This window comes from Botryllus schlosseri, chromosome 4, assembly GCF_051294905.1.
Source record: "Botryllus schlosseri isolate E-star chromosome 4, Bs_hap1, whole genome shotgun sequence".
In the NCBI taxonomy this organism is placed as follows: Eukaryota; Metazoa; Chordata; class Ascidiacea; order Stolidobranchia; family Styelidae; genus Botryllus; species Botryllus schlosseri.
In genome coordinates this window covers 12,614,640-12,624,815 of record NC_137239.1, presented here as the reverse complement: position 1 = coordinate 12,624,815, position 10,176 = coordinate 12,614,640, and the positions used below count along the sequence as shown (strand labels likewise).

The window sequence follows — 10,176 nt, the reverse complement described above, 5'->3', positions numbered from 1 at the left end:
CAGGCAGGTTCTAAAACTGACTCTGAAGTCAGGCCTTCTGAAGTTGTGAAAGTAGGCAAAACCTACTTGAGGATATCGCAAAAAGCATCACGTTTTTGAAGTAATAATAGTCATTATTCCTTTGTTACGGAGATTCATCTTGTGATTCGAATGCTCCTATATACAATTGAATAAATAGAAATATTTTTGTTTGATACTTATCAGGAGTAGATAGTCTTTATTTTCATCCAATCAAAATACATAACACACGGCAGTGATGGTGGTACAGAAAATATGCTTGCAAGTAATCTTCAGCAGCTTGTAGATACAGTATACAATTGACTAACGGATGTAACTCATTTCTTCATACTACTCGAGTACTTTTCAGACCGTTCATTTTCTGCTTCAACAAGTCGGTCTCAATATCCAATTGACTAACAAACGTCTGCAAAATCTGGTCTTAACCTACTTTTTCGAACTACTTCATCAGTACAATTTCCCATGATATGATGGTATATCTTATAAGTGTATGTGTGCGCAAGAGCGACCCACAATAGGTAGAAAGTTCCTGCCACTGTCCATTTCAGGTTTGATAGACTTGTGCACAGCCAATGATACATAAATGATTGTTCACAGCATAAACTCTGTATAGTCATTTATTGTAATATTGCCCATGTCCAGTTTGTCAACTCTTACAATCATAGTTGACTTGCAAGATGGTGACTTCGAAGAATGGGACAGAATAGAGACTATCCAACAATCCGCTTCACTCAACAAATTTCCGAACTTACACATCACCATCTATTCCCTCAACAGTCGAGGTGATCATGGAAGAAGTTGATCGAATCCGAGGGTCATAACAATGTGTCATCGGATGGGTATTACAGAAGCAGGATTTTGAACAACTTAAATACCTCACCTCTTCATGGACTCCTAAATGCGCTGATACTAGTCGTGACTAAATTTCAATGAGGATACCAACACCATATTATCATTGAGAATTTTATACAGGGTATAGATATTTCATTTACTATAACACTTGAAAACTGCATAAACAACTTTTGTTATTATGTCAGACTTGTTGTCATCTAAATTCAGAATAACAAGAACCAAAATCCTAGTCAAGGGAAAGCATTTAAGTCAAGTCAATATGTAGCATAAAGGGATTTTCATGTTTATGCAAATTACAATATCAGATATACCTATGTTCAAGCCATTCGATAAATGTACTGTGTGCATCTATTTTTGTTGTAATTTATGAAACTGTGCTGTGCTATTTTGAACAATCGAATAACTGTGCCTAATAGTTGATAACGTCAATGTTTCTTGTCACGTAACAAAAATATATATTCTCAAATGTTATTTTTTCGAGCTTTCTTATTCTCTCTCAATGACAATAACAGGACTGCAGTTGGGTGGTAGAGCAGCGATTTAACATTCCGTTGAGCATCGGAGGGCATTGAAGCATCAAGTACCATGGAATTTGAACACTAGGATGTTTCAAGCCTCTTTGGAAATCAATTATTCTTTGAAAATTACCATATCGTTGGTGCGGCCAGATTTCCTCCTGATCAGGCAAAAAAATGATTACAATAACGGATCAAGACTCAATCTCTTGGTGATAATGAGGTAGTCTGCTCGATGGATTGGCAAAAATGTCCGTATCAAATTTATCATTGTTGTTGTTTTCTTGTCTATTTGATAAGCTTCCCTGCTCACGAATTTCGTTGCTGTTTCTGCGGCATAAGAATATCTCCAGTTTTGCAGTAGCGGCATATCTTTTTCCAGCTATTACAAGTGAAGCAATATTATCTGTCATGCAATATGGCTTTAAATGGCAGCTGTAGTTGAACTTGGTTGTCATATTCACAAGGCACACGAAATTATCCACAGATTGCATTGTAGTGTCCATCTCCTCACCTCTCGCACTCAAATAATATGCATAGTCTTTCAGCAAGACTATTTTTCTCTGAATCAATCGATCCAATGAGTATCAATCCAAACCGGCACCAATCGTCAAAGTATTATTCATTTTGACTACAATCTTTGGAAATATCTCAATGTCTGGAGAAGAGTGGAACATGACATGGTTGCTTCTCACGGACTGCCCGGCGTGTCAGAATCCCATATGATAATGATTTGCACTTTTATTAGGATCCATAAATTCTTTTCAATTTAGTCGCGGTTGTGGGTTACTTTGCGGCTGTTTCAATACACGAACAATCTTTTCTTGAAAGTTAGAATGGACTATAATTTATAATAAATGTTAATAACGGCCCTGTAAAAAATTTATGCATTAGACATTTACAGAATGGGAATTTGTTATGTCATAGTTTTGCCAGTCAACTACAATTGAACTCAAGGTAAATATTCAAGCCATATTACCGCATATGCAATATATATGAGCATATTCAAGAGAGAGATTTTGCATTGGAGGATTGTGGAGTTACATTGCTGAAAAAATAACCTGGGTATTTCAGGCAGCAGTAGGCTACATACAAATGCAAGTTGATGCTCATGCTCAGGTCATAAAGCGTGATGCAAATAGCGAAAAGTTATGAAGGTTTTACATAAAATACCATAGACGTACAGTACACACTATACAATTGTTATGTTCGTGCATTTACGTTAAGTGTTGTTTCCTAAGTGTCTCCTAATTTCTATAGGACTAGTAATTAACTCCAATCATTATTTCCTTGTGTGTCGTGCTTGTATTTATACCCTGTGTTCTGTTGTCTCGTGGTCTTTCATTTAACTGAACTCTGGATCGTGTCGCCTGTCTTAACGTTATTCTGCTGCATAATATATTGATTTCATATTGCAACCTCGTCGTATGAGTTATTGTTCAAACAAGATCAAGAACATAACAATTGGTGTCAGAAGTCGGATTCAAAGTTATTTCTGCGACGAATGTAAAGCATGGATTCAGGTATATTGAAGCTGCTCGAGAAGCAGCAGGCAATGATGGCGAGTCTACATGAGACAATGGCAAATCAAAAAGCTCAGCTGGAGCAGCAAAATGCTCGGCACAGAGAAGATCTAGACCAGTGGTTCTTAACCTTTTTTCTTCCAGCGCCCCCTTTCAAAAATTATCGTGCTCCAGCGCCCCCCCCCCCCCAACTTCATATTGTAAGGAATGTAATAAAGACAATGAGTAAGATGGATGGCCGTAACAGCACTTCGTCAACCCCCCTAAAACGATTGCCTTGCGCACCAATGGCGTGATAAACTGAACCTCTGAGGGCTTCGCCACCACGAACCCCATATCGTGATTTTGATGGTCAGCAAAGTTTGTGTGGCCTGGTCGCCCTAGGTACCAAAATTTTCTACAATGCATGAATGAATAGCTGGTAATTAGGCTACATATATAAGTCGCTATAAACTTTTTATCCTCTCAGCCCACGTAATCAGATTTACCAGTAGCACTGAGTGAGCTGTTGTATAGGAAAATAAAGGACACGTAATTAATAATTAAACATATTCGGGCGTGCCCGCAGGTACAATTATTCGTTACCAGGGCCGTAACAGCACTTCGTCAGCCCCCTCCAAACAAGAAACGTTGGTCCAGGGCCCCCATCGGGTGATAAACCAAACTTCCGGGGGACTTCACTCCCAGACCCCCATTAGGCTGTCCGCTATTTGCTGATAGACTATTAGGTATCTACATTGGGTGTCCATTTACTGAGGCAGCTATTCTCGCCTAGTCGCGCGAAGCATTTCACTAATTAATGATTAAATTGGTCAATATCATCGGGAATTGCATGTAAATTGAGATCAAGTTTTATCCTCTCTCTGCTCACGTAAACACATTTACCGGTAGAGCTGAGTGAGGTGCAATGTTCCCTCTGAGCTGCGCACGTGCGCAGTGCTGACACGGTCTCTGCGCACAGAAAATCTACGTTGCGCACAACAAATCCAAAGTTATTACCTTTTTTTAGTCGTTACGCACTGTTGTCCAAGGGTCAGCGCAGTGAGTTGTTGAGTGTGTGCAGACTCATCAAAACTTAAAGCGAACATTGTGAGGTTTCTTGAAAACTGTAGGGCCGTTACTAATAATTAAACATATTCGGGCGGGCGAACCCGCTGGTATGACTTCGTTGCATGATGTTATTTCGTGACACCCGTGTCTGCAATATCAAAAAATATAGAATCGCTCAACGGGGATATCGCCTAACAGGAATATCCCTGTCGCCCAATCGTACTAAGCTAAAAGACGCACACGATTTCAGATTGGTATTTCTTCACTGACATATAATTTTTCCCTGCCAGATGGAATTCGTCTTCTGGGGTTCAGATTGCCAAGACAGGAACATTCGGTGTCAGTCATTTAGGCGCCCATGGACAATTAAACCTATATGTATTTTGAAGGCTATATGTAACGAAGTTTTCGGTGTTAATTTGCTCTGAATACTCATTAAGGATATGTCCTATCACAACATCATCTACTGCGAAGCCATTTTTCTCCAGCGCCCCCCATACCGCCCCCCTGAGCCCAGCGCCCCCCATATCGCCCCCTGAGCGCTTCCGCCCCCCTTCACAATCGCCAGCGCCCCCTGGGGGGCGCTGGGGGCAAGGTTAAGAACCACTGATCTAGACCAACAACGCGCACAGCATAAAGAAGATATGACGCTGCTAAAGCTGCAGCATGAGGAAGCCATATCGCAATTAGCACAGAGGTTGAGTCCCGGTACGTCAACATCGGAAGCTACCGCTCCCAAGTTTGATTCGTTTGTAAAATCAAAGGAGAAATGGGACCAATATCTGCAACGATTCAACCATCACCTAGCAATTTACGGCATTTCCAACATGGAGAAAAAAAGACCGTGTCTACTCTCATGGGTTGGACCTGAAACGTACTCGCTCCTAGGTAATTTGTTTGGTGCGGCTGATGTCAGTGCGCAAACCTTAGACGCGTTGACCGAGAAGTTGTCTACACACTTCAAGGGCTCTATTCATGTGCAAGCAGCCAGGTACGAATTTTACAACTGTAAAATGCAACCGGGACAATCGTACGCCGATTGGATCCCTACTCTACGCGGAATCTCCAAGGATTGCAACTTCATATGCTCAAGAGATGGTTGTGATCAAAGCTACGTTGATGAGCTAATGCGCGATCTCATCATTAAAGAAACGCCGCACGCGGATATGAGACGGCATTGTCTAACACAAACCAATCCATCCCTCGACGACGTTCTCAAAGTAGCCGCAACATACGTGAGAACGCTGGAAACTGATAGGGCTATCCAGGGCGAGAGTAACGGTAAAGATACTTCCATCGTCAATAAAATGACGTGAAGTTATCAGAAGGTGAAAAAACCTTCCAAATCCATCCTAGGCAACTTCCCGGAAAGACTGAAATCCTGCAGCCGCTGTTTCATCGATCACCAGAGAAAAGACTGTCAATATCGACATTCAGTATGTCAGAAATGTGGTCGTAAAGGTCATATCAAACCTGTGTGCATGTCTACCAAACCTAGAATCACGCAACAGGTCACATCTGTCAATTTCTGCTCAGTGCCGCTCCTCTCCTTCGACATCGATCAACTATATCGACGCGTAGGAAACCAGCTCTGGATCAACTCCAGCATCATCGGCATTCCGTTGCCGACACAGTGGGACACTGGTGCACCCTCCGCCATGGTGGGATTGACTGGGTAAAAAACTTTGGGCTCTCCGAAACTCTCAGCATACCATTGCTCTTTCGTAGCATACGGCGACAAGCCACTGAAAGTGAAAGGTATTTGCACTGTAACCGTGCAGGTGGGTTGTGAAGTTCGAGTTGGCTTAAAATTGGTGGTTCTCGACGAACACCGTGGGCAAAACATTTTTGGTCTCGATTGGAGCGATGCTTTCTCCATGACCGCTAAGGGAACGTCTGCTTTGGATGCAATTTCCTCGCTGATGGTCAAATCGCATCTTGTAATACTATTGACATTTGTGATTCGAACGACAAATTGGTATCTTTTCAGTCCAAATTTCCCTCCGTTTTCTCTAATGTATTAGGACGATGCACCAAGACAAAGGTGACAATTCACTTGAAACCTAATGCCAAGCCCGTATTCAACAAGCCACGCCCTTTGCCTTTCGCAAGGCAAATCGCTGTTCAAACCGAATTGAATAGATTAGTCAATCAAGGTATCCTCGAACCAATCAATTACAGTGATTGGGCAGCACCAATTGTTGCCGTCACTAAATCAAATGGATCAGTACGCATTTGTGGTGACTTCAAAGCATTGAATCAACAAATTCAGATAGATCAACAACCCCTGCCCTCCTTGGATGAAATTCTTCAAGTTACAGGGTGGTTGTATATTCACGAAAATTGATCTTGGCGATGCTTATTTTCAGCTAGAATTAGATGATGATGCGAAGAATTTGTGTATCATCAACGCGCAATTCGGTCTATTCCGTTATCGACGCATGTGTTTGGGAGTCGCATCTAGTCCCGCAAATTTTCAACGTTGTATTGATGCCATGATCGCTGGCTTACCCGGTGTTGCTAGTTTTATCGATGACATAATCGTTACTGGCACTGATGAACGCGATCATTTTCGCAACTTATCGCTACACTGTAAAAAATAAAAACCTCGATTTACCGCGAAATGTTTGGAAGCACGGTAGCCAGACATTTCGTGGTAATCTAACATTACCGTTGGTCAATGCAAATCCAACTTACACTCGTCCGGTAATCTCACTTTACACGACAGACTGTAATGTTACAGTCCCCTCCGGGTATATCCAATCTACACATTTCTCCTGTACATTTGAGACCGAGACCGCCTACCTACCTACTTACATGCTGTCCTTGCAAATCAGGATACATACCAGCTTGTAGATTCACGTACACCCATACCTATCGCAAAGCAACCCGATGCTAAAATATCGCAAAATTTTCTTCACACTCCCAAAACGACATTGGAACAAACTGTATATTCATTCTTGATATCACGATGAAGTGGTAATCGATGGAAAAGAATTGCTGCTGGAGGTCTAATTCTTCTTTAGGAGACATGCAGTAACACGAGCGGTCGCAAGAAAAGGTGAATTAATTCCACCACCGGCGAAACTTCCAATTGTTTCTTTTTATCTTCCTCATTCCTTCTGTGTAACTAGTATCTTGCAGTTCCACTAAAAAGAATTCATGAGTAAGTCGCTATATAAAGCAAAGTTCCTAACCTAGACATGACAGTATAAAGACTACCAAGACAAATAGGCAAACAAAAATATACGGTAACATGTTTTCAAGTACCGGTACTGGTACATTGTGTGATGAAGGCTCCGCCTTGTACATGATATAGCAGAGATTCCTCATCCTCAACAATTCCACTCTGGATATGAGGTGGCATGTGTGCCAAACAAATCCAGCAGTGGATGAAAACATCTCTATGCTATGGCCCGAAAATGACATAAACAAGCCAACAGTTTCAACTCCTCCGCGGCGGAGTATGTGGTGTCACAGGTCACTATATAAGTCGACTAGTATCCCAAAATAGAACAGAGAATGCGGAGAATGAAATATTTCAATCATGAAATCAAAGTGGTGTGCACATTGCACAGTCGCAGATATTCACGGTAACAAGTACTATGTAGTACTGTACCTTTTACGATGCGTATCCCATTCAGCGTTCCTAGGAATCTTCCACGATCGTGTCCACTTTCTTCAAGCACAACAAGCTTCGCATCACCCTTTGCTCAAATCTCAATAATGGTCAGATAACGATACGACACTCGAACGATTTCGAAATAAGTCTTATTCATCCGCTGACATGCCACCAATAATATTTGCTGGCCACGTTATAATGTTTGACTTAGGTTATTTCTCTTTCATACAGAAACATTTATCAGTACATATAGTTCCTTTCTTTTCCGTCTAATTTCGTATAAATTGATATTTATCCCAAGTGTTGTTCACTACTTTCTGTACTTACTAAACGAGACGCTCCTTGTGATGTCACAGTTGTGCGTTGGCTGTTTACTACAAATCTCAGAAAACCAGTAACGCGTAACGGTAACCTATTGTAACCTATTACAGGTCGCCTTGTCCGTCATTAGCAAATGGTCAACTGAGCATGCGGTGCTGATATTTCTAGTTTCCCGATCAATATTATACATCCTAAACTGATTTTCTAACTTATCAGCCGTATCCGTAACAACGAATGTAACCAGCGAGAACGGCCGTATAGCCATTTAGCCTTATAATATATTATAATGGCAATGGTGTAACTACATTAGCTACGATTGTCAGTTGTTTCTTGTACCCTACTTACTATGTACTATACTGAAATTGGTACTAGGGCCAACAATTTCCGTACGACAGACCCCAGTTTCGCGAACGAGGTTGAATCAAGTCAAATCACCACGAGAATGATATATCAGTAACATTCATTTCCACGTATATATTGGCTGCAGCGATTATGAAGCTAATCAATCTTCCCAATAGCCTTGTAAACTGCAGTTACGAGTAACTGTCAGTAATTTTGCGGGGAAATTCTGACAACTTGACTTCACAGCTAAACTAAGGTAATATCACATATCAAAATGTAAAATTACAAGCTACGCACAGTTATTGGCTGCGACCGGTAATTCGTTGTAAAATCTACAGAGATTTCCCAGTAAATCTACCAGATTTTTTACAGTGTACTCTTTGAGCGCCTCACCGAATATGGTTTCATCGTCAACTTCGCTAAATGTGAATTTTTCAAAAGTAGTATCGAGTATCTTGGTCACATAATTGACAAGAATGGCAAACGCCCGTCTAACAAATCCGTTGAAGCAATCAAACAGTTGCCTAAACCTCAGGATGTTCGCCAGCTACAGGCATTCCTGGGCAAAGTCAATTATTATCGCGCGTTTATTCCTAATTTCACGAATAAAGCCGCTGCCTTGTACCGTCTTCTGCAAAAACACGCGGAATTCATTTGGAATACGGACTGTGACGCAGCTTTTCGCATTCTCAAAAACGACGTAATGGACGCTACACAGTTAGCTCATTATGATGTAAACAAGCCGCTCATTTTGTCAACGGATGCTTCTCAATTCGGAATCGGCGCTGTCCTCTCAATCGAGCACAATGGCGAGAGAGACCCATCGCGCACGCATCGAAAACGCTTTCCGATTCGCAAAAATCCTACTCTCAAATCGAGAAGGAAGCTCTGTCAATCATTTACGGAGTCACCAAATTTCGTCAATTCTTGTATGGTAGAAAATTTACGCTCGTGACGGACCACAAACCGCTTTTAGCTATTTTCTCGCCGGACAGGAAAATTCCCGTGATTGCAGCGCAACGCATACAGCGATGGGCACTAACGCTCATGGCTTATCAATACGATATTCGCTATAAACCGACTAATCAGCACGGAAACGCCGACGGTTTATCTCACTTACCAAAGGGTCCAGACCCTGAGTTTGACGAACTGGAAATTCGTGAAAACGCGGAGATCGTTCACGCTATTAATATGGCATTCGATGGCTTACCGTTAACTCGCAATGAAATTCGCGACGCGACGCTGAAGGACAAAACCTTGAAACTAGTAAAATTATCTGTCACTCATGGTAATTGGAATCCAAAGACGCACATTGATGATTTTTCTTGGTTTTCGACTCGCAAACATTCGCTTTCTCTGCACTAACACATAGTCATGCTCAATATTAATGGTTTTCAGCGCGTAGTCATTCCGCAGTCACTTCGCTCGCGAGTCTTATCATTGTTGCACGAAGGACATTGGGGTATCGCGAAAATGAAGCAGATGGCTCGACGTTACATCGCATGGCCTTCCATTAATCGCGACATTGAAAATCTCGTTAAGAGTTGCGACGCTTGCCGTAAGGTAATGAAAGCGCCTGATCGTCAGTATCGCGAATGGCCTAAAACGTCTGAAATCTTTGAACGAATTCACTTGGATTTCGCAGGTCCAATAAACAATAAAATGTTTCTTGTCATCGTCGATGCGCATTCGAAATATCCTTTCGTTAAAGTAATGAATGTCGGTTCTACCACAACCTTGTGTGTGGTTAACGCTTTGAGGGAAGTCTTCTCTATCGAAGGCTTGCCCATAACAATATTCACGGATGGCGGGCCGCAATACACATCGAATGAATTCGATACGTTTTGCTCTAATTTGGCAATCAGCCATATCGTATCGCCGTCTTTTCACCCTGCCTCGATCGGGGAAGCGGAGCGTTTCGTCCAGACTCTGA

The 10,176-nt window shown here is 41.8% G+C and overlaps 1 long non-coding RNA gene across 1 annotated transcript; it reads right to left on the bottom strand.

Annotated features, from left to right (window-relative positions):
- Positions 1-6,890: 6,890 nt before the first annotated feature.
- LOC145438165 (uncharacterized) lies at positions 6,891-8,157 on the bottom strand. The gene is made up of 2 exons (XR_013914867.1): positions 7,578-8,157; positions 6,891-7,107 (listed from the first exon to the last, which is right to left on the bottom strand). It is a non-coding gene; the product is annotated as an uncharacterized LOC145438165 (long non-coding RNA).
- Positions 8,158-10,176: the final 2,019 nt, after the last annotated feature.